Source organism: Hippopotamus amphibius, chromosome 13, assembly GCF_030028045.1.
Source record: "Hippopotamus amphibius kiboko isolate mHipAmp2 chromosome 13, mHipAmp2.hap2, whole genome shotgun sequence".
NCBI lineage: Eukaryota > Metazoa > Chordata > Mammalia > Artiodactyla > Hippopotamidae > Hippopotamus > Hippopotamus amphibius.
In genome coordinates, this window is record NC_080198.1 from 1,481,310 (window position 1) to 1,502,001 (window position 20,692).

The following is a 20,692-nucleotide window of genomic DNA, read 5'->3' on the forward strand; positions in this document are numbered from 1 at the left end:
GGCCGCCAGGGGGCGGCGAGCCTGCCAGCGTGGCTGGCGGCCCAGGAGGGGCACTATCAGGCCTGGCATTGGTGGAAACCCGCGCGCCCCAGCCGCGTGGGCCGGGCGCAGCCTTTGGAGGGGGAGCGCGGTGGGCGGGTGGGCAGGGTGGGAGCCAGCGCCCAGTGCTCTCGCGGGCAGTGCCCCCGTCTCTTGGCTCTGGGCAGCCCCAGACTGTCCACGTTTCACGGGAGGGAGGGCTGGCGTGCGGAGCCCACCGCCACACCACCGCACACGTCGGGCTAGAGAACCCGCTCGCCCACCCGCGGGGCCCAGCCTGGCCTCGGGTGGAGCTGGGATTTGAACCCAGGTTTTGGACGCCTTCGGGGCCCCCCTCGCCCCCGCGCCTCAGCCACGTCTTCAGGAAGAGCTGCCCTCTGGGGCCCTGCCCCGCCTGCCCACCCTGAATGAAGTCGAGGGGCGGCCGTGACTGCTGACTGGCAGGCCCGGTGGCGGCCTAATGCACCAGCAGGAGATAAGGCTTATCTGGAAATGTCTCTGGAATCGAGACTCTGATGGAAACAGGCTTCTGGGTTCATATATTTCTGACAGATAAAGTCTCGTCAGCGGGAAGCCCCGGGGGCCCAGGGCCGGAGAAGGGGCAGCTTCTGCCCTGCCAGCCTCCTGCCCCGGCTGGCGTGCGTGCACCTGTGTCTGTGTCCGGGTGTCCACACGCATCTTGGTCTCTGGGTGTGTGTCTCTCGTGCGGGGCCGCATGGCCTGTCGGGCAGGGTGTCTGGTGGAAAGGCGGGTGTCAGGTCCCGTGTGCACAGGGTGGACATGCGTGTGTCCGGGGTCATTTTTGCCTCTTGGGCCTCTTCCCCAGGACCTGGTGGGGTGGGAGTGGGTGCTCGTCTCCCCCGTTTCCTCGAGGTGGCCCAGGACCCTCCTAGCGCCAGCTCCCCTCAGGTGATCCAGGCCTCAGGCTTCCCCAGCCTCCTCGCGGGGCGTAGAGCTCCCAGGTTCCCTCTGAGGGGCTAAGGCCAGTCCTGGCCACGGCCTCCCAACTCCAAGCTCAGCCACGTGTGTCCCCCAGGGCCATGACTAGGGTGAGGAAGCCTCTCCCCAAGGGCCCGCCTGGGAAAGGTCTCGAAGAGAGAGTAGGAGCTGGGGGTGGGGGGGGGACGCTCCAGCGGGGGGAACGGCAGGCGTGAGGGCGCAGGCGGGAGTGCCCTGGGGGCCCGCGTGAGGAGGGACAAGGTCGCGGCTCCCCAGTCCCCAGCCCTGGCTGCACCTCCGGGAACCGCCCCCCGGCAGCTCTGATTAAAAAGAGTAATTAGTGCCTGGCTGATAAGGGAGTCCGTCATTAACGAGGTAGCTCAGCAGGGCCGGGCTTCCTGCGGCGAGGCCGCGGGAGGCAGGGGTGCTGGGGACGCGCCGTGCTCCCCGGGGGCAGCCGCCCCCACCCTGGCCTTGCGGGGTCGGCCGCGGGAGCGCCCTTCCCTCTGCGGAGGGCCCGTGGCCCGGCAGGGAGGCCGTGAGGGCACTTGTGGAGGGAGACGGGGCTGAGCAGAGGCCTCGAAGGGCCGAGGCAGGGAGAGCACGTCACCTCAGCGTTCAAGGGAGCCCGCCCCCGGCCCCGACCAGCTCTGGACACCCCTGGCCGAATCCCAGGCTTGGCTGGTGATGGGCCCGTGGAGCAGAGCGGGCGGAAGGCCTGAGGCCCCGGGAGGAGGAAGAGGACGCGCGGAAGGTGAGGGGATTCGGCACAGGGGTGGGACTTGGGAGCAGAGCTGGGAAGGGGCCCAAAGCCGGTCACGAAGCATGTACGGGGCACCTCCTGGGTGCTGGACGCGGAGGGGCAGGGCGGTCCTGCACCCCTGCCCCCACCCAGGCCCGCGGGTCAGAGGTCGTGCGTCCACGCGGTGTCGCCCAACCCCCCACTGTTATCACCGGGTCCAGTGGGGAGACCGTCAGCAGAGAGAAACGGCCACTTCCTGTGGCCACAGCTGGGCTCCTGATAAAGGCCCCCGGGAGCCCCGGCCGACCGGGGGAGGGCCAGCCGCCCGCCTCGCCCCTCAAGGGACACCCCGCGGACGCGGCCTGAGCCTCTGGGCTTCCCGCCGCCGCCGCCCCCCCACTGCGCTCGGGCCGGGGCCTCTGCTCCCCTCGCTGGGGTGGCCCACCGACCCCGCCGAGCTGGGCGGGTGACTGGCGGGGCCCTGGCGGCCGGGCACTGGTGTCACAGCAGCGTTCACTGGGCCGACCGGGGCCCATGGCGGGGCCGAGTGGCTGGGGGAGGCCGGGGACGCCAGCGCCGGCACCCGCCTTGCCTCCCTCCTCCCGCTCCGCCTCTGCCTCGGGGTCTCCACGCCCATCCGTCTGGTCCTTCACGGCGGACCTTGGCTCTAGGTCCAGGTCGCTCCTTCCACCCACCACACCCTGAGGCGTGGACCTCGCTCGCGCCGCCAGCCCGCTGAGGGGGGGTGGCTGGAGAGGCCGCCGGAAGGCCCGGGGTCTGTGGGCCTCGGCACCTGCAGAGGGCGCCGTGGAGCCCGCTTGTCTCCCCCCACCCTCCTCCCGCATCCCGTCTGAGGACATGGGGACGTGGGGGCAGACCCGGCGGGACGCAAGACCCACGCCCTCCCCCGCGCTCCAGGCAGGCCTCGGAAGCCCACGTTTCCCAAGGCTTCCCGAGCTGGGCCGCGGAGCCGGATCCTGACCCGTCCTGACCCTCCCAGCCCGTCCGCTCGGCGGTCAGCACCACAACCACCCCAGACCCGACCATCACCCCCACGTCCACCCTTGTCACGGGGACCTGCTGGGAGCCGCGTGGGGAGGGCCGTCGGGAGGACGGGGGGCAGGGAGGAGGGGGGCGCGCGGTGGCCTCTGGCCTTGGCACGGGGCGGGGGCCGCGGGGCGCACGGGGCAGCGCGGGGAGGGGACCCGGCAAGCCTCCCCGGGGTCGCTGAGCACGCGTCGGCCACGCGGTCGGAGCCCCCTGGCGGGTGGGGTGCCGGACGCCCTCGGGAGCTTGCTGGGCCTCCTGAGCCCCCCCCCGCAGCCCCCGGGAGACCCGGGCCCCGCGGCTCGGGGGCGGCCTGGCTGGTGGGAAGGAGAACCAGCGCCGGGGCAGGCGGGAGCGTGCGCCCCGGGATCGATGGATGTGGGCTGAGGTGCTCGGCCCAGCACAGGGCAGCGGGGGGGGGCGCGGTCCTGGGCGGCGTCCCGCAGAAGTGGCCCTGGCACCTCGGGGCGGCAGGCTGTCGTGTGATGGGCGTGGGGTGAGATGGAGCAATTTGCTCCCTGATCCGACGTGGCGCCGGACGACGAGGGCCGCTGGCCTCCTGCCGGCAGCGTCTGCCCGGTTCTCAGTACTCAGGGGTCGAGGGGAACGTGCCCGCGCCCCACCCAGGCCCTCAGGGGTCCCCTGCCTGACTGGGTGGGACTCCGTAGCCCCCTCCCCGGGAGGGCCTGGGAGTGCAGGTCAGGGACGCAGAGGGGGACTGAGGCGGGGGGGGCGTGGCGAACCCTGTGGGGACCGCGGACGGGGCAGGTCCGGGCGCAGAGCCGGCCGGCCCTGGGAACGCGGCTCTGGGTGCGCGTGTGGACGTGCGGGCGGGTCGCGGCCACCCCCGCCCTGTGGACAGCCGGGTGGGCTGCTGATAAGGAGAGACGGTTGTCAGAGTCACAGGGCGCCACTGATAACATAGACAAGCATCTCCTGGTGGGCGGAAGGTGGTGGGCGGAGACCGAGTCCCGGGGGTGCCCACATCTCGGGTGGAAACACTGAGGCTGTTGGTTCCAGGCAGGGTGCCCCCCACCCGCCCCCAGCCGGAAGCCTCACCAGGGCCTCTGGGCGGCCGCCCTACACAGCAAAGTCAGGGGGCCCTGGCCTGGCCAGGAACGGCCGTCCTGAGGTCCCCTGCGGGCCTGAGCGCCGGATGGCAGGTGATGCCGGAGGAGACCCTGGCGGTCAGGGACGGGCCAACAGCCCCACCCTCGAAGCTGCGGCTCGGAGGCCGGAGAGGTTGCAGAAGGAGCCTCCATGGGGCCTGTCAGACCTAGGGTGGCTGCCCGAGCCCTGTGCTTGGGTGAGGGGGGTGGCCCAGACAGAGAGAGACGGGCAGAGACGTACAGCGGGAGAGAAAGCATGAGAGGGACAGGCTCCGAGAGAGACAGAGAAACAAGTAGAGACAGAGAGATACAGGGAGACCCCCGAGAGCTGAGTGCACCCGTGGGAGGGGCCTGAAGACAGAGGCAGGAGAGCGAGGCTCCCAGGGTTGGCCCTGCTCTGATTGGCCAGGACTGACTGCAATTAAAGCCCATAATGGATTCCCTGGGGTGACCAGGATCATTTCCATGCAGAGAATTAAGGTTTTCTTCCAAGATGGAAGTAAAGATTAATTTGCAATTTCCTTCCTCACTGCACACAGGAGAGCAGCCCCTGCTGGGAAGGGGGCTCAACCCGGCAGGTGGGCCGGGGTGGGGGGGGCGGCCTGCAGAGGCGCCAGGACCCCTGTGTGCCCATTGCTGGCCCGGAGGGGCCCCGCCTGCCTCCCTCGGGCTCCTGGCTCTGTGTTGGTGTGGCAGGGCGGGGAGGCTTCCGACCCAGCACTCCCGTGTCGTCGGAGGCCTGGACCACCTCGGCGGAGGTGGCAGGAGGGCCCCCGCGGGGAGAGGCGGGAAGGCCTGACTCCCTTCTCCCTGCGGGTCCTTCTTCAGAGCCTCCAGCCTCCAGCCGCCACCCCAGCCCCGCCTGGAACGATCCCAGGGCTTCCCTGCAGGGAAACACACTGGGGCCAGGAGGCGTCCCCTCCTCTTCGGCCTGGGCCTTCGCGGCCCCCGACCCTGGGCCCTGCACTGGGAGTACCCCAAGCACAGGCATGTACACAGCAAGTGACGGCCCTGGGGCCTGGAGAGGCCTGCCCCATCCTGGGAGGCCAGAAGGGTCCTTGAGGGGGCCAGCCGCAGCCGTGTCCCCGGGAGCCCCATGGCCTGCTGAGACTTGTCCCCAGCAGGGCGCAGCCTGGGGCCACGTCACCTCCTCCGTGCTCTCCAGGCCCACAGCCTGCTGAGGCCCAGGCACAGGGAGGGTGACCAGGCTGCTCTCCTGGCCCGTACAACCTCTGAGCGAGCACAGCCTGCCCACGGATGGGCAAGGCCCACCCACTGCCGGGGCCACACGCGACCCCAGGGCCGCATGTGCGTGGTCCGAGTGCGGGACGGGGTGCCGGCTGTCTCGCCAGTGGTCTTCTGAAATCCTGTCTCTGCCTCCCTGAGGGCGGTATCCTCTGTGACCCCTGGGCAGGCCTGCAGGAGCCCCAAGACCGTGAACTTGGGCTCTTGGCCGGGTGTCGCCCTGAGACCTGCCGCACCGCGCTCCCGCCTCTGCTCCCCGCCCGCCCGGCCCGGCCCGCTGTGGGCCGCGCAGCCTGGGGTTGTGACCGGCCTGGAGCTGGCCGCCATGCCTTGTGCCAGCCTTTCCTGACGGCGACCTCTGGATGACCTCCCCCGGCATACAGGGGTGGCGTGGGGGGAGGAAGAGCAGGTTTACGAGCGGAGGGGCGGGCGCATTCCTCCACGGCCTGGCGGCCTCGGCCTATCTCCCCATCGCCACAGGACCGAGGGGCCGGCTGCCCTCCAGAGCCCCGACGGCTCCTCCCCGGCCCCTCTAGAGTGGGGGCTTCATCCGGACTGTGCACCTGGGCCACCTGGGGCTGGGTGCTGCCCCTCCCCCTGCCACATCCCCCAAGTCCAGCCTCCGCACACCTCCAGGCACGGGGAGATGCCTGCACGCTGCCCCGGCCAGGTGACAGCTGAGACGAGCAGCAGCTCTGGGGCGGCCACCCGGACAGCCCAGTACGGTGCACGCGTCTCTGGGGGACCCGTGGGGGGTCCCAGGTGTGCCCTCTGCACCTGCAGCTCCGCTGTCCGCAGGGCTCTCCTCCGAGGCGGCGTCCCCTGACCAGTGCCTCCAGGACGCTGGGCCAGAACCTCAGCCCCGCCCTTGCCCTGGGCCCTGGAACGCCCCGGCTGCTGGTGGCTGCTGTATCTTGCGCGTTGGTTCGTTGATTCTTTGACCAAGAATTGGACCAGAGTTTCCTGCACACTTGCCAGGGCCTTGGGGGGCCTGGAACGGCCTGTCCCCTGATGAGGGACAGCCCTGGCCACCATGTCTGGGAGTCATAGGCTGGCCTCTGTCTAGGGAGAGTCAGCGTCCAGGTCCTTCCTGCAGGTTCCACGGACCACCAGCACCCAGTGGTCATGTGACCAAGTGTCTGGTTCCCAGACCTCACCTCTCTCAGCAGCCCTGGGACCCAGTGAGGCCTGGAGCAAGTGTCTCACCCTCTCTGTGCCACCGCCGAATGAAATGACTGTTAGAAGCTGCCTTGCTGGATAGGGTAAGAGTGAAAGGGGCCGCAGCAGGTACTCACCAAATGCTGTGTGGCAGCCACCAAGGAAGTCAGTCGGGGTGTTTCCTAAAAAGTGAAACAGAGTTATTGCCCAAAGTGGAGGCAACGCTCATGTTTATCAACTGATGAACAGATAAACAAGATGTGGGCGCCCCCGCACGCCGCCTGGAATGTTATTCCGTGGAATATTTAAAAGAAATATTATTCAGTGGTAATATAATAATAATAAAGGGATTCAGTACCAATGCTTGCTGCGTGGATGAAACTTGAAAACATTGTGCTGAGTAGAAAAAGCCCAATACAGAGGATGCTGTACTGTGTGATTCCGCGAGTGTGAACTACCCGGAAGAGGGCAGTCCCTAGAGGCAGAAGGAGACTGGCGGTTTCCTAGGGCCCGGAGATGATGAGAGGAGGAGGGTGGCAGTCAGGGGGGCACAGGGATTCTTTTTGGGATAATGAAAATGGTCTAAGATTGACCTTGGTGATGGATGTGCAGCTCGGTGAATATACTAAAGCCACTGAATCATACACTTTAAATGAGTGAATTGTGTGGTGTGTGTTATATCACAATAAAGCTGTTAAAAAAAAAACTAAGCGATGAAGTTACCATCTGACCCAGCAATTCCACTCCCAGATCTGTACCCAAGAGAAATGAAAACATACGTCCACACGGAAGCTTCCACACGGATGTTCAGAGCAGCCTGAGGCAGGACAGCTGAAAAGGGGAGCAGACCCGAATGTCCACACAGGACGAGCGGATAAGCCAACTGTGGTCCTTCCGTGCAGTGAGCCATGACCAGCCAACAAAAGGAGTGACATACGGATTCAGGCCCGACATGGAGGAACTTTGAAAACACATGCTCAGTGAGAGAAGCCAGCCCGCGGAGTCATGGGTTGGATAATTCCGTTTACACAGGTGTCCAGAATAGGTAATCCGTAATTGCAGAGAGCTCCTCTGTGGTTGCCAGGGGCTGGGGCCTTTGGGATGGCCGTGTCTGTGGTGGCTGTGGTTCCCTTTTTTGGGGACACAGTGTTCTAAACTTACGTTGTAAGTGTACCACTTTGTAAATATGCTAAAACCACTGAGTTGTACACCGTAAGTGGGGAGCTTTACAACATGTAAATTACGTCTCAGTAAAATTGTTCAACAAGCCGATGGCGCTCCAGGACGGTCCTCGCGGCCGCACAGCCAGTCCTGGGTGGCAGCCCCACACCGCTTGCTTCTGGTCAGAGCCTTGTCTGGAGGGGAGACAGCACCCACTGCCTGGGGGCTGAGGGGCCGCGTGGAGCGGCGGCAGGGGGCGAGCGACACCCAGAGACACCCAGCAGCCTGGCCCTGGTCCTGCCGCCCGCCCCCCGCGGCGGCGCTCCGCCCCCAGGGCTACAGGAGGGGCTGGTGGGATTCTGCAGTGGGGATCCTCTTGCTCTTGTTTTAAATCATTTTAGTATTTGTCGTGTTTATTCAGGAAATAGTTCAAACATGTGAAAAATGCACAGAGCACAACACAATGAACTCCCACCACCACCAGCTTGGGAAACAAGGAGTGGGGGAAGCTGCCGGAACCCTTCAGGCTCTGCAGTTGAGCCTCTGCAGACCCCTGCCCGCCCGTCTTCATGCGGAGCGGCCTTGCTCAGGAGGAGGGGGGCCAGCCCCCCATTTGCTTTCGCGGGTTGGGGGATCAAAGCTCACCATCGGGACCAGAAAGCAGGAGTCGATCTGAGACCCTGAAAGTCTACAACTCTGTTTTTAAAAATCATCACAGAAGAAATTACCCTTTTATATTTACAGCTCTATTAGCTTTGAAAACAGAAGAGTCGCTCCCCTGCAGACCCTTCACGCGCCCGTGGCTCCCCTCCTGGTGGTCACTGATCTGGTCTGTTTTCTGTCCCTACAGTCGTGCGTCATCTGGAGTGTCACGTGACTGTGGCCACGGTTACCTTTTCGCCTCTAGGTCCATCTGCGGCCGGTGTGTGCACGGTGGTTCCCTTTGCTGCTGCGTAGGTCCCGCTGCATGAACGCTCACCACTGGGGGACAGCTGGGGGCCGCCGTGGGTGATGCCATCACAGACGTTCACTGATGAACTTGTGTGAACCTGAGTCTGATTTCTCCTGAGTGAGTAGCTGGTTGTGGAATGCTGGGCTGTGTGGCGAGCGGTGTCTGCCTCTCCTGGTGACCGCCAAGCTGCGTCCCCTCCAACGCGGCATCCTTGCTCTTTCCGTCAGGCACCCCCAGAAGGCCAGGCCCTGTGCCAGACCAGCAAGACCAGCAACGCCTGCGCTCCCCAGGCTCGGACGCCCAGGGCTGCCAGTCCAATGGGGGAGGCCAAGAAGAAACAAGAGGGCTCACGCACACACGGGCTTGTGCCGGGTGGTGACACGGGCTCTGAGGGTGACAGGAAGGAGGAGGGGATGCTCAGCAAGGCCCTCTTTCACCAGGGAGCCGTCCGAGGTCCGGGGACCGAGCAGGTATAGAGGCCCTGAGGCGGGCGCATCCTGTCCTGGTGCTGTGACTGCGATGGGTGTCCTGGGCACTGACTGTGCCCAGAGCGTGCTGAGAACCTCAGAGACATCTTCCTACCTCATCCTCACACCACCCCAAACAGAGGGATCACTGTCACCCCCGCCTGCAGCTGTGCAGCTGTCAGGTCACAGCCACGAGGATATGACCCGCGTGGGCCCCACAGAAGCGCCTTAACACCTGGGTTCCAGCCGCAGCCAGGGTCGCTCCCGCGGTCCTGACGCGTGACCTGGGGCGGGTGACCGGCCCCCTCTGAGCCTCTGCCCTCCCATCTGCCCCGCAGCCCGCAGCGGGAAGTAGCACCATGGAGCCTGGCGGCGGGCCGGGAGCGAGCCGGCCGGGCGGGGTGAGCCGCGGGCGGTGCGCTGCCGCCGGGTGCCGACAGAGGGCAGGAGCGGCCCGCGCGTCCGAGGCCGGGGAGCGCAGGCGGCGCGGGGCCCGGGGCTGCGAGGCCCACCTGAAACGTCCACCTCCAGTGTGGCCAGTCTGGTCTGTGTATTGGCCGTCGGTCTGTACACGGATCACGTGTTGAGACGGCAATATTTTGGAATACCGGGTTGAATAAAGTATAAAAATTAAGTTCACTCTTTATAAACACGGCTGTTTACACGTAGAACTCCGCGCACCCTGCGTTGTTGGCCCTTGTGCTGTCTGCACAGGACGGTGCTTGAGCCTTGCGCCGTGTGACGCCCATGAGTCCTCCCGCTGAGGCCTGGGTGTCACGGTCCCCACTGACAGATGGAGCCGCGGAGGCTCCGCGAGGTGACACGGCCTGCCCGGCGCCGGCGGTGGGCACACCCAGCAGGGCCACGTGTGCCCAGGTGCAGACACGCGACGTGCGCACGGCATATGTGTGACAGACAGACGAACCGGCGCAAACGCCCGCCGCCAACGCCCCAGCCTCGCAAGCAGCCCGTCTCGCGACAGCCTCTACAGCACACACGTCCACCCCTGCACACACCTGCAGGGGTGCGGCCCGCGTCCCCCGAAGGCCCACGTGCCACCTGGACAGCTTTCGGGGGTCCTGCTGTTGGCCGGCAGGCCCAGGTCGGCCGGTGGTGTCCCTGCTCGTGCAGGGCCCGGACAGGGGGGCCTGGCTGCCACTCCGTCTGTGTCTGCGGGGGCCACCCCTGCGTGAGCGGTGAGCTGAGCGAGTGGCCGCCCGGCGCGGGTGCTGCGGGCCCTTCCTCCTGGCCGCAGGGCATTTGCATAAAGCTCCCCAAGCCCACGGATCGCATTACATGGAGGCCCGATGGTAATCTTTGTTGAAATAATATTTAACACATGCTGCACTTTTAATTAACTATCTGAATAATCTCAAATTAATACCAGAGCTTTAAAAATAAGTTTTCATTTTCGCGTTTGGTAACATAATAGCGGCCCGGCTGGCCCGTTTCCCCCTCCTTTGATTTAATTAAAAGCCCTTTTGTGTGTCTCTTGTCACTTCAGAAACGGACAAAAGCACCCGGGTAGGCAGCCTGGGCTCCTGGCTCAGGGGCCAGGGCCAGGGTCGCAGCCGTGCAGGGGCTCTGGGGTTCAGGCGGCCCCGCAGCGCCGTCCGGGAGGTCGCGGTGTAGCTGTGTCACGCACATGCGCACAGGGACACGGACACGGTCACAGACACGCACACGGAGGCGGGGGCGACCTGCTCCCACTCCTCCGGGCCACTCCCTGCATCAGTCCTGCAAGTGCACGCCAGGTCACGGTCACACGCGGGCGGTCAGGGGCCGACAGCGCAGGCCAGTCTGGGCTGGGTGTGGACCGCTGGCGTTCTGAGTCCGGATCCGAGAAGACCACGGTTGCCGGTCCCGTCCTGTCCCCAGCCGACACCTGAGTGTGTGCGAGTGTCTCCCTGCCCTGTGCCTCTGTCCCAGGCTGGAAGCTTCTGGACACAGGCCCAGGCAGGCAGCCTCCGGGGGCTGCAGCTCCTCTGCTGAGCCTGCATCCGCTCTGCCCAGGACCGGCCCTCCCCCAGGTCTCCTCCCGGGTCTTGCGGAGCAGCAGGGGGTCAGCGTTTCCTGGGGTCTCTGCCTTGCTCCCCACGGACGAGACGGCCGAGGGAGGCCTTGCACGGGCAAGCAGCCCCGGAGAGCCCGGTGGGGACACACAGGCCCCCCCCGGAGCCTCAGGTTTCTTTGCAGCTCTGGGCGGGTGGGGCTCTCTGCTCGGGGGGCCTGAGGCCCTCAGGAACTACGCAGAGATGGGGTGCACGGCAGACACCCCACCCCCCAGCCAGGCATGGATTCCTGGGAAGGGGCCGCAGAGGTTCTCTCGGTTCTGGGGCTAAAGGTCAGAAATGGCTCCTGCGTAGAGAGTGGTGGCTGGCGAGGGGTCTGTGTGTCCCTCCGTCTGAAAGCCGGGGGCCCGGGGACGGGTTCGGGGGCTGCTGCCAGGGGTGCGCGTGGCCAGGTCGCCACACGTGCAGCCTGCTTATCCCATCAGCAAACACGGAAGATCGGAGGCGCGTGGAACGAGCCACGCAGCCGTGGCCACGGGAGGGTCCTTGCCATCACCAGGCCCCCAGTCTGGTGGGGGGACGGTCACGTGGGTGCAGGGCAAGGTGCTGAGGTGGGGGCTGGGGAGCCGGGCTGCAGCCTTGAGGCGAAGGACGAGGGCAGGTGGGGACCAGTGCCCAGGCTCTGGGCCCTGCCCCGCCGGCGGCCCCATCAGTGGGATGGTCGGAGGAGAGGCTCCTGGGGCCCACGCCAGGGTCCAGCTTCCCTCCCCGGGTGCTGGCCCTGGGCCCTGGAGCGTGACCGGCAGGGCCGGGCCTGGGAACGGACTGCCCTGGGGTACAGCGCCCCCTCCCCCACACCAACCGGTCCCTTCTGGCTCAGGCTGACCTGCCCGCCCTGGTCAGCAGGGCCCCGGTAGGCTCCTGCCTCGAGGGCTGCCTGCAGGGGCGGGCTGCTCCCACCCACCTCACCCTGGCTGGTGAGGACTGGCCAGGCCACTCCAGACCCCTGGGCCCCACAGTCACACACGTTCACACGTGTGTTCGCTCACACACATCCACACACGTGGTCACAAGTCACCCAAGACCACAGACACGTGAGCACACCGGCTCCCAGACGGCCGGCTGGCCCGCAGGGAGGAGGGACCGTCCTGGGCTGGGCGGACGTCCGTCCACACGCTGGTCCCGAGCCCCCACCACGTGCTGGCGGGGCTGCCGGTGCACAGAGGGGGAGCTGGGCTCAGGCCAGCGCTCAAGGTCACACAGGGAGACGTGGCTGGAGCCAGGCCTGGGCTCGAGCCTGCACCCCAGGCAGCCCCCCGGCTGTCCCTTCTGCTCCTGGAGGCGCCCCGGTGACGCGGCCTGACCAGGAACGAGGCTGGCGGCAGGCTGGGGCAGGACGGCATCTGGAACCCCAGGAGGCGACGCTGGTGCTGACCCGGAAGACGCGGGGCCCCATGTCCGTGGCGAGAGCCCGGGGAGCTGGGGGCCGAAGTGGGAGGGGGTCCCCCAGCCCCTCAAGGGGGCCACAGAGCCAGAAACCACTGAGGCCTGTCCCCCCACGAGGGGCCCATGATCGCACGCCACCCAACCCGCGAGCTCCTGCTGAGGGTGGAGGGGCACCACTGTGGGCGGGAGGCACCTGGGAAGGGCCCGGAACCGGGGCCACCACAGGCCAGCCCCTCATGCATGCGTCTGGTCGGCCAACGGGTGTGCACCCAGCCCCCGCAGGGGCGGCAAGGCTGACCCGGGCCCTGCCCTCCGGGCGCTGCCATTCTCCTGGGGAAGAGGGACAGCACGCACCGAAGAGGTGGATGAAGGGGCTTCAGATGGTGAGTGCTAGCCCGCAAAATCAGGGAGGGCTTCTCTGAGGAGGGGCACTTGGGCTGAGACCTGCCCGAGGGACACGAAGGAGGCAGCCAGGCAGAGCATCTCGGGACAGGATTCCAGGCGGAGGGACCGGCAAGGGCAGAGGCCCAGAGGAGCAACACCGCACAGGACAGGGGCCCGGGCGGGCGCGGGTGTGCGGGCCCGGCCGGGAAGCAGCCTGGAGGAGCCCGGGCCAATGCGGCAGCCCACACCCCTCTGCGGGGCGGCTGCCGCCCAGCTCCGGCCCACGGTTGCCTGTGGGACTGTGGACCCCGTGTGGCCCGTCGTTCTGATTCTCAAAGAAAAGCTGGAGGTCTAGGTTTTCACACAAAATCTCTTGGTTTTTCCAATGGGACACCCGATTCAACATCTTTTGAAACCGTCCAAGCCACAGAAAACCTCTCTGGGGGCCAAAACCAGCCTGCGGGCCTGTAGTTTGAGACCTCGCTAGGAGGGGCATCCTCCTCCCAGACTTCCTCGCTGGGCAGGCTGCTTGCTCCTCCCGGGCGTCAGTGCTTTCACCTGTAAAACAAAGGGGATCATCGCGCCTACCTCACAGGGCTTCCGTGGAGGAGCGAGTGCTTTAGTTTATTCATTCATTCAGCAAATGCTTACTGCACACCTCTGTGTACCGGAGTCAGTGCTAAGTCTGGGGGTCGTAACAGTGGAAAAAAGAGAGTCTCTGCCCTGGTGCTTCTCACCATCCACGGGGGACGGAAAATGAACAGCAGAGTGAGCGCCGCGTAGGAATGCCACGTGGCCAGAAGGCTGAGAGAAAACAGGACGGAGGGGGAGGCAGGAAGGCTCGACTTGTAGGTGGGGTGCCCAAGGAGGGCCTCGCTGAGGAGGCGGCATCAGCCTGAAGGATGTGAGCGAGTGAGGTACCCAGATATCGGGTGAAGTGATCCAAGCCGGGCGAACGGCCAGTGCAAAGGCCCTGAGGCCTGGCTGCTCGAGGAGTGACTAGGAGACGGGTATGGCTGAAGTGGAGAGATGCGGGTCAGGGAGGTGGGGAGGCGGGCTTGGGAGGAGATGGGCCTCGTGGGGCTGCGAGGGCTTCAGCTTTCCCCCTGAGTAGGGTGAGAGCCAAGGGAGGGTGTGGCGCCAAGGACAGGTGAGGTCTGCCTTTGGTCTCCACAGGATCCTTCTGGCTGCCGCTGGGGCAGAGGCGGGGAGCACAGGAAGGAGGCTACTGCACCCGTCCAGGCAAGGCGAGCCGGGGGCCGGGTCGGGGCAGCGGCGGGGGCTGGGGACGGTCGGCTCCGTTCTGGATAGACGTCAAAGGTCTCGCCAGCACAGAGAGAGGTCAGCAAGGTGCCTAGGTGCAGGCACCTGGACATGGGAGGAGGGGAGGTGGAGAAAGCTGGTTCAGGGCGGACGTGGACCCAAGGGGACAGGCAGGGAAAGCAGCAGAGGCCCACCCGGGACAGGACGTCAGGCACCCCCCGGGGGAGGGGTGGGGGCGGGCGGGGGGCGAGTGTCGGTGGCCGTGAGGACGGTGGCTCCGAGCAGCCCGCGGTCCACGGCAAGGCAGGGCGGCCAGATGCGGAGCTCTTTTGTCACCGCGGGTTCCAGGGCAGGGGGCGGGACGCCGCTCGGGCACGCGGCCGGGGAGGCGGCGGGCCGGTCCCGGGCGGCTGGGGCCGCAGCCCTCCCCTCCCCCTCGCCACCTGCGGGGTCGGTCAGACCGGCCTTTGTCCCGCGCGCAGCCCCGCCGCCGCGCGCGGCGCCCCCCGAGCAAACACAGCTGAGCGCCGGGCTCGCGTGCCGCCCGGCCCGGCCCCCGGCCCCCGGCTCCCCGGCCCCCCGGCCCCCCGGCGGCGGCGGCGCGGGGCGGCTTAGCGGGGCAGCTGCGGCCGCGGGCGGGCTGCGCTCCCGCGCCCCCCGGCGCCGCGCTTTGTCATGCAGATGCCGGCCGGCGGCGCGCGCCGCTCCCCAGCGGACCCGGGGCGCCCGCTGCCCGCGTGACCCTCCCGCCGGAACCGGATCTCCCCGGTGCTGGGCGGCCGGCGCCGCCCGCGGGGCGTCTCTGAGCCGGTCTCCTCGCCGGCCGGGCAGAGGGCCTGCGGGCCTCCCCCGCCGGGTGCGGGGCGCGTGTGGGGAAGCAGCGCCCACCCCTCCCGCGGGGCCGGGGCTTTGAGGGCGGGGCCCCGAGGCCGGGAAGGTGCCTGGGATGAGCTTCTGACCTCAGAGGCTGCGGGGAGGCTGATGGCACTGGGTGTGAATGCCCCAGCTCCGTGGCTGCTCTTGGTAAAGGCGCAGATGCTCCAGAGGCCAGAACCTCCACCCCACCCCCCCCACTCCCCCCCACCCCACCCCCCCCAGCGCTGCCCGACCTACAGCCGGAGGGTGGGGTCTTGCCTGGGGACACACCCACTTTCCCCAGAGCAAAAGAGTCACCAAAAGAGAGGTGATCAAATGGAAAGTTATTTACTGTCTGGTGTCAGGAGTCAGGCCTGAGGCCAGACCTGGGAGGAGAAACATTCCTGGGCAGGAATCAGGCCTGGGGGAGCCGGTGTCCGGCCAGGGTCACCACGTCCTCCCCGGGACCTTCTCTCCCCGCTTTGTGGGTGAGGAGCCCGCAGCGCTGAGCACGGAAACGTGGCCCCCAGCCCTTGTCTTTGCTTGCAAAGAACGGAGGCCTGGAATTCAGGCCAGAAGGTGCAGAAATGACCCACGTGCGTGGACCTGATGCTTGGGGTGCAGGAGAAGCCACCGGAGGATCAACCCCTCTTCCCACCTCCTAGGTAAAGCACGAGGCCGGCCGCACTTCGATGGGGCTGTGGGCAGGGCTCCTCCCCGCTGCTGGCGCCCAGTTCTCGGTTCTGCGGGAGCTTTGGTCCAGTGATTTTGCTTCTAGGGCTTTATCTTTAAAGGGCGTTCCTGCCAGTGTGACCTTGGGCAACTGACCTCAGTTTCTCTATCTGGAAGTGGGAACGTGGTGACGCGGGTCCCTCCAGGACCCTCTGAGGAGTGTGTAAAGCCAGGTGCACTGGGGACACGAGTGACAGAGGCTCCTATGAAGGGGAAGCAGTCCTGATGGGATGGGTCAGAGCAGTGTTTACAGATGGAGATGAGGCCCTGTCCCTGGGTGCCTCCTGGGTCTCCCCAGCAACCCCCCCAGCCCCCCCACCCAGCTTTGACTGGCTGACCCAGGAGGTTGGTGGGAGAGGGGCGTCAGTGAAGCCCCAGCCCAGGTTCCGCCTCGCCTATCTCAGGAGATGGTGGGGGAGGGGAGGGGGCACCTCCACCCCAGGCCCCGGCCCTCTGGCTCAGGCAAGCAGGAGAGGCCAGCAGAAAGTGGAGGGTTTATCTCACACACACCTCCAGGGAGGGGCTTTTCTGCCCAGATCCAGTTTCTGGCAGGACGGGTTGGTCCGGGCGGCCCTCCACAGATGGCCGCGATAAGGTCCGTGCGGGTTGGCTGAGCTAAGACGGGGTGGCCCAGGCCCGGCCTGACTCAAGGGTGGCATGGGGTCTGGGCCTGTCTTGTCCCAGCTGCTGGCACCAGCTTTTGGGGGCCACACGAGTGCCCTTTCTAGAACCCCTCCCTACCTGCAGTGAGTGGTGGCACAGAGAGAGGTGATCCGGGGGGGGGGGGGGGGGTACAGGCCCAAGGTGGCCCAAGCCGGACGTGCTGCAGGTAAGGTTTGTATGGGCACATGACGAGGCTCCAGGGCCAAGAGGCAGGCAGACTGAGGTTGCCTGGGTGTGCGGTGGTTCAGGCCCCCACATTTCAGGTAGGCCGAGCCTTGGTTGCGTCTTTCAGACCTTCTGGAAGCCCCAGGACCAGCTCATCCCCGTGGGCCGGTGGTGTCCTGCTGTCTCTGTTGTCACCGTGCCCTGGAGAGACCCTTCATTAGACCCTTCCACCTAGTTTGAGTGTCACCTCTCTCCTGCCGGGACCCTGACCGACACGCCTCTGGCGCCTCACAGCCCGAGGGAGCAGCCGTGGCCGTGGAGGAGAAGGGGCCCCGTGGGCACGGCCGTGGAGGGAGTCCTTCGTCCCCCGGACAGGACTTCCCTCATCTCAGCACAGACCTTGGGAAAGGCAGCCCTCGGATCTGCCTGAATGGGGTTTGCATGCCGGTGTATTTGTGGGAAGTGGTCCCAGGGAAGCGGGGCGCCCAGGGAGGGGGGAGGCAGGGCAAGGGGGCAAAGCCGCAGGAGGAAGTGCTGTGCGTGCAGGGTCAGCGGGTGGGACTCCGCCGAGGCCGCCTGAGAAACCTCGAGCCACCCACCCGGGGCACCAGGGGACGTAGCCGCACAGCATCAGGCGAGGCCTGTCCGTCAGCCTTCACGTGCAGGGTTCGTGTGCGCCGGTGCCCAGCGGGTCCTGCGGACCACCTCATGCTGGGTCAGAGTGGCTCTGGGCAAGAGCGAGCTGGGCCGTCCGCCGGCATCTGCACAGCTGGGACAGTCAACACCGAGCTCTGGCTGGCGTGAGCCCGGCCGGGAGGACGTGAGGTGGGCCGCAGAGGTGTCCAGTACAGACCGTGCTTTAAAATACCGTTTATTCAGGGCAAGTGTGAGGTTCGGTTAGGCCCACACATCAGGAGACAGCTGCCACGGAAAAGATCGTTTCTGTGCACAGTCCCGGAGGAGGGGGACGCCACGCCACACAGGGCCACACGGGGCATGGTCAGCAAGTTCAGCAGGCAGGGGAGCCGGGAACTGGGGACGGGAGCCTTTGCTGCGGTTTCTGCAGGCGGGACGGGCAAGGCAGGGCGAGCAGGCTGACCGCTGGCCGGCTTGAGGGATTTCATGGGCTCCGGGACAGGGGGGCTGCCCCGAGCTGCGTGGTACCTGGCCCTGGGTGACGCAGGCAGGAGGACAGCAGCTCCAAGGGTGGGAGCCTGGTGGCGGAGGTGTTGGGGGTGTGGGCTCTGGATTGGTTGCTATGTGTTTGAAAATCACGCTCTTGGGCGAGTGGGTTACACTCTGCAGGAATCGGCCAATCCGGGGGCTGGGGGCAGTCCCTCCAGGGTCAGAGCATCGAACCAAAGACCCAGTACCTGCAGTCCAGCCCTCACCCACCTCAGCTCCACTCGTGGCCTCCATTAGCCCCAGGGTGCCCCAGGGTCCAGTTCTGGGTGGGAGCCCGCCTGGAGCCCTGAGAGGCCTTAACCTAGGAATCAGTGGGACGGGAGATGGCCCCTCCTGCTGCACCGGGTCCTGAAGCTGAAGCGCCGTGTGTCGTTCACCCCAATCACCCTTCCTGGACTTCACTCACCTTCAGCCAGCACTTCGGCGGCTCTGGGTTTGCCTGGTGGGGCGGCCAGGTCGTTTCCGGGGCTTTGAGACCTTAGTCGCCTTGACCTTGTTGAGCCCTGATTGCCGCCACGGCACCACTGTCATTGTCACCAGGTTCGGATGGACGAGGAGCAGCCCCAGAGAATTTCAAGTTCTGGAGACCCTCCTCCCTGCCCCTCAGCTCACAGAGGTCCGAGCTGACCCTCCCTGGCGTGGTCGTGGCTGCACGTTCACAGGAGAGCGGCCGTGTCCCCCAGCGCACCCCCAAACTAGGACTGTGGACCTGGCCGAGCCTCAGGTGGTGGGGCAGGGAGCAGGAGTTCTGCAAGACGGGTGACCGCGAGAGGGAAGAGCCTCCTTCCTCCACCTGCTGGCTGTGCTCCGGTTACGAGACCCACAGCGCGTCCACGGGGCTGGACCGCGGTCCCGGGGTGGCTCCGGGGCTGGGCTGTTCCTTTCAGATCAGCAGCTGCTGAGTGACGTGGACTAGAGAGTGGCCAGTGGGCCCGTGGCTCCATCCCCATTGTCACCTCCCTGTGGTCGAATGGTCCCTGGTCTGAGGCGGCACCGTGCAGGAAACGAGGGTCCCCAGCCCCCTCGTTGCACACGGCGGTCGCATGGTTGTTTCACAGTCCACACCGACGTCACCCTCCTGCTTCACACCCTTCTGTGTCACCACTCATTGTGCTTGAGATCAAGGTGACAGCACCCATGCGAGACCCTGCACAGCACCTGGCTCCCCCCAGCCCCCACCGCGCTCCTCGCGCTCTACCTGCAGGGGCCCCTCCCAGCCCCACCCCCCCAGCCCACCCCCGCCCGGTGCTCACATGCCTCTCCTGCTGCAGGCGCACTGCACACGCAGGCCCCTCTGCCTGAGGCACCCGCCCTTGCCTGTGTGCTCCGGGGCAGACTTCTCGAACCTTCCCATCTGGGGCAAACCCGCCCGGATGCCCTCCCGCGTCCTGTCTGTCCCCTCTGCGCCCTCTGAGCCGCCGTCTTAGTTTCCGTGGCGACTGGTTGCAGCCTCTCTCCCTCTGGACTGTTCACCCCTTGCAGGTGGGAGTGATCTCTGCGGGTCACGGTGTCGACAAAACCCGCCGTTCTGCCCGTCGCGCGGCGGGCACACAAACCCTTCCTGCATGGGTACACACAGCGTGGCGAGGCCCTGGCAGTGGCGACGGGGGAGGTGACCGTAGTGACGGTGGACCCGGTGGCGGCAGCAGCGGGGAAGAGGCGGGGGTGCCGTGCTGGCCGTGGTGGAGGCGGCGGTGGTCGGGGCGGGGACGCCGGCCCTGGCCCCGTCGGCGGTGATGGACCCGCGGACACTTGAACAGATCCGCACGAGGATGAGCCCTCGGGCTGACGGGTTCCGGCGGCCGCGACCCGGAGGCCCTCCCGCGACTCAGAAGCCGCCTGGCGCCCTGGCCTTCCCGCAGGTGTTGAGATCTCTCTCCCCTCTGACCCCGCTGCACCCACTCAGCAGTGCCCCCCTCCGGCCCTTCACGGGCATTAGCTGGGGTTGACTCTGCCCCTGGCGACCAGAGAATTCTCCCCGGGGCAGCGGAGGGTGGGGGGGGAGCTGAGGCGCAGCCCACGCCGTCCCGCTCTGCTCCCCAGTTCCTCCTCCTCTCTGGCCTCCGCGTGTCCTGGGAACGTTCTCCGTCTCTGCTCACACCTGGGGGATCTGGTGCACCCTCGGCCTTTCAGTGCCACTGCACGTGCTCGTGGATGTGGGTGTCCCAGCCCGGGTCCCGACCTGCTTCCTGGGCCGCGCCTGGCCTGCGAGTCACACTGAGACCCCGCCGAGCTCCTGACTTTCTCCCGCCCCCGCGAGGGTCCCGTCTCAGCAGACAGAGTCCGCGGAGGTGACCCAGGCCTCTCCGCAGCGTCTTCTCACTCCCTTCAGCAGAAGCCGCTGCCCCGGGGCCTGGACACTTGCTCCCTGCAGGGAACGCTCACCCCAGACCTTCCTCACCTCCTCCCAGGAGAGGGGGCTTGTGAAGGCTGAGGCCAGGCCAGGGCAGAGGGCACAGAGGGGAAGAGTCCCACAGGACGCAGAGCCTGAGAGGGAGGGGTTCCAGGTGATTCCCAGGGGCTGGGTGAGCAACCCGGTGGCCAGAGGGACCACCCCTGAGGAGATGCCAAGGCCACGTTCGGCACGAGGCGTGAGCAGCGTCCAGGGGCCCTCCAGGATGCAGCCCAGCAAGGTGCCTGGGCTGTGGCCCGAGGCGTACGTGAGGTGGGCAGGCAGCGTCAGGCTGTGGCCCTGGGTCTTGGTAGCACCCACACCCCTGAACCAGCGGGCCTGCTGGGAGGAGGCCCAGCAACAGAATTAACGTGAACAGAGACAACGCCGCCGACCGGGCTCACAGAGGAACGCAGACGTGCTCGGGGTGGGCGATTCCGCCAGCCAGCCTTTCCCAGCCAGCACCCAGCAGGCGATCAATAAGCCTAATTAATAATTAAGTTTTTAATTACATATCACTTTAAAACAAGTATGGGAATCAGTCTCTTGCAATTAACACCCTTGCTCTGCTTTCCTAAAGGGACTCGGTCGAAGGCCCAGCCTCCAGGACCACGTGGGTGCGAGGGGCAACGCGGGACCCCGCAGAGTGAGGCAGGGGCCCGGCCCGGCCGCACCTTCCTGTCCTGGAGCCACGGGGGTCCTTGGGACTCCAGCCCTGTCTCCTTCATCCACAGGG